This window comes from Conger conger, chromosome 12 (genome assembly GCF_963514075.1).
Source record: "Conger conger chromosome 12, fConCon1.1, whole genome shotgun sequence".
Classification (NCBI taxonomy): domain Eukaryota; kingdom Metazoa; phylum Chordata; class Actinopteri; order Anguilliformes; family Congridae; genus Conger; species Conger conger.
Genome location: NC_083771.1, coordinates 47,133,366 through 47,137,118, shown reverse-complemented (window position 1 = coordinate 47,137,118; position 3,753 = coordinate 47,133,366). Strand labels below are relative to the sequence as shown.

General features: G+C 42.4%; 1 long non-coding RNA gene across 1 annotated transcript; it reads right to left on the bottom strand.

Moving 5' to 3' along the window:
• Nucleotides 1–565: 565 nt before the first annotated feature.
• On the bottom strand, nucleotides 566–3,310 carry LOC133141730 (uncharacterized). The gene is made up of 3 exons (XR_009710122.1): nucleotides 3,176–3,310; nucleotides 724–797; nucleotides 566–635 (listed from the first exon to the last, which is right to left on the bottom strand). It is a non-coding gene; the product is annotated as an uncharacterized LOC133141730 (long non-coding RNA).
• Nucleotides 3,311–3,753: the final 443 nt, after the last annotated feature.

Below are 3,753 nucleotides of genomic sequence, written 5' to 3'. Positions count from 1 at the left end.
AGTTGTAGTCGGGGCTACAGTTGTAGTGGGGGCTGCAGTTGTAGTGGGGGCTACAGTTGTTGTCGGGGCTGCAGTTGTAGTGGGGGCTGCAGTTGTTGTCGGGGCTGCAGTTGTAGTGGGGGCTGCAGTTGTAGTGGGGGCTGCAGTTGTAGTCGGGGCTACAGTTGTAGTGGGGGCTGCAGTTGTAGTGGGGGCTACAGTTGTATTGGGGGGTGCAGTTGTAGTCGGGGCTGCAGTTGTAGTCGGTGCTGCAGTTGTAGTGGAGGCTGCAGTTGTAGTGGGGGCTACAGTTGTATTGGGGGGTGCAGTTGTAGTCGGGGCTGCAGTTGTAGTCGGGGCTGCAGTTGTTGTCGGGGCTGCAGTTGTAGTGGGGGGTGCAGTTGTAGTCGGGGCTGCAGTTGTAGTCGGGGCTACAGTTGTAGTGGGGGCTGCAGTTGTAGTCGGGGCTGCAGTTGTTGTCGGGGCTGCAGTTGTAGTGGGGGCTGCAGTTGTAGTGGGGGCTGCAGTAGTAGTCGGGGCTACAGTTGTAGTGGGGGCTGCAGTTGTTGTTTGGATTGCAGTTGTAGTGGAGGCTGCAGTTGTAGTGGGGGCTGCAGTTGTAGTCGGGGCTGCAGTTGTAGTGGGGCCTGCAGTTGCTGGAATGAAATGTAATTTTCTTCAGTTGTTGTAACGTACATTTAATTTTCACTATTTACTATTCATGCGCGATATGGATTCACTTACCTAAAAACAGGAACAATGCCACCAGGTATTTTCCTTTCATCTTAAATGTATCTTTTTAAACTTTTCCAACAAATCTAGAAGAGAATCAATGGAGTCATGATTTTAGCATCATTTCAGAGATCAGAACTTATCTAATATCAATTTGACAAAACAAGGGAAATTAGAAGGCAGTTAAAAATACAATAAGAGGGATTTATTTTGAGAATCCTTTATAGTGTCATTCACTGGCGCTTGGTAAGATATTTTGATCATTTTTATTTCTTATTTCACCGTGATAACAGAATAAATCTAAACTCCAATTCTTAAATAACTCGAAATATTTTGACAAGTGCATCAACTGCAGAGAGTTCAATTATTAGAGCTGCCCATTACACCTATATGTACACAATGTAGTTTTACCTGCCATCTACAAAAAAATATATATCGCCCTGTGTTAATCAGCTATGGTTTCTGCAGCCACTCGTCCATATATTAATGACTCTGTGTGGAAAATGATTCATTGCATTAGTTTTTAACTGATAAAGGTCCTCTCATTCTCCTGACACAACAGTAAGGAACTTATTCAATAAACCTAATGAGTCAGTTTCAAATGTATAAAAACCTGAAAGAAATCCCCCTTAGTGTCGCTTCAGCTGGAGACACTAAGCTCAAATCCTCCTCACAATGTCTGTATTTCTGACCCTTATCTTTTGGTATATTTGCATCCTTTCTCTGGGGCTCATGGACCGAATATATTAGTAGCTGAAATGGCGTCCCTAATGTTTGTGCTGTAGTTTGATATTTAATTTGGTGAAAAATGCTCTTAAATCACATCGCGTAATGAACAGAACAGGCCATTCAGACCAACACCGCTTCAGATTACCAAAGTCCAGACTCGCCTTGAGTGTCCGGCATTATTACTACATGACCTGGCAAGATCCACACAATGGCCACTCTGTTTGGGAAAATACTTCCGAATGTCTTCGCACAATTTTCATCATGTATGGGTAGGGGTGACCTGGGATGATTGTAACACTTTTTACTGTCACATGTACAAGTTCAGAATGATGAGTGTTTATACCAGTGCTCTCAAACTTTGATTTAATTTATGTATGCATTTATTCATTTGATCTGTGTGTGGTTGTCATTGCCATATAAGGCAACAAAATAAGTACTGAGGACCAACTCCAGTTCTGAGGCAGGGTGCCTCGATCAAGGGGGATATTAGGGAGTTCACCAAGCCGCAATTTAGACTCTCAAATTAACCTGACCTGCATGTGATTACCTGACTGCGGGAGGAAAACTGAAGCACCAAAGTACCATGCCGGCGGTGTAAGGAGAGGCCGGGGTAGGGCTTTAACCCACAACCTACCTGCCTGCAGCCGGGGTAGGGCTCTAACCCACAACCTGCCTGCCTGCCTGAGCCACCCCATTAAAGAGTGCTGCCCAAAATTGTCTGCTCCAAATACCAGCCAGTTAGACATCCACTACATTACAAAAATGGCATTTGGCAGACGCTCTTGTCCAGAGAAACAGACAGTTGATTAGACAAAGCAGGAGACAATCCTCCCCTCAAACAATGCACGGTTAAGGGCCTTGCTTGCTTGTTGTGGCTACACTGGGATTAGAACCACCAACCTTGCGGGTCCCAGTCATTTACCTTAACCACAACACTACTGGCCACCCCACTGCAAAAACCACAGAATGTGTGAGTTCATGTAAGATACAAAGAGGTCCACTGTTACAACCTACCCCTGCAACTGGGGTGAGTTGCAAACACTAGCTGGGGATGTATGTAGCAGGAACATACATTTTGCTTAAATCAGACCCACTCCAGGAAATTTCCACAAGAACTTTATTCATTATAAAATGGCCTATTTCTAACATCTGTATTCTCTCCAGGGACACCACTGTCTTGTTTGTCTCCATTGCTTAGATATGCTGAGAAATAAATTCATGGCAAAAGCAATTTGTTTTAATTAGAATTAAGTGTTACAACCATTGCCAACCTGGGCAGCCATTATGTAGCCAGCTAAGGTAGCATGTGGGTTTGAACCTAGCATGAATTTGAAACATCACATTTGACTGGAGAAAATGCTTATTGCTGAAAGTTAAACTGTTTTACCTCTGATATTTTGACTGCTAAACAAAAAAAAGATCAGATGAGAAATTGCGTTTGTCCTTCAGTCATTGTTTGGCTTAGAACACCCAATATTTCAGTCAACAAGCCTCCTCTGAGTTCATGGGAGTATGGGCCCTGGCCACACCTAATTATATAAACTTCTGGATAAGCTATTTTCTCTGGAATGGTGGTCTCTTCCTAAATTTTGTCAGAATCATATGTAGCAACCATGGAAAAATACTCAAAAATAATCAAAAACACTTAATGTCTGCTCAATAAAAGACTTGCATTATAAGAAATAATAAATATGTTTAATTTTAATAAATATGTTTAATTTCAATCATCACTTACCTTTGTTCGGCGATGCTTTTCAGGCACTTAAAAAGGTAGTCTTCTGCGAGAGCTTGCGTCCTACAAGGTTTTTTCAGCCGAAATTATTGTGAAGCTGAAGTGAACACTTAGGTGATGTTCCTCTAAAGCTCTGGCTTTGCACATGCAATATCTGCCTTAGTCCTGCCACATTTATAACAAGACAAGATGACGTCAAATTACCGACACCCTAAATATGTCGACATACTTAGTCTGCTAATAAAACAGGTTGCCCCATTTGGCATAAATTTTAGTTGCCACACCCTGTGACGTACCAAAAATGTTTTGTTCTCTTTATGCAAAGCTGTGAATAAATTAGTTTCTGCCATAATGGAAGGTAGACACACACAATTTCCAGGATATTCAAAATGCCAAATGCCTGAGCTATAGAGCGTTACCATCGCGTCTATCTTAGCTCATCGATTTAAGTCACTTACCTCTACTTACCTCTACTTATGGAAGAAGGAACATTTTCATTTACATTTTGGGGTTCAGCACTCCTATTGTGTCAGGGTCAAATCTGACCCGTTGTTTTGTATCTAGTTTTTTGTATTGGAACA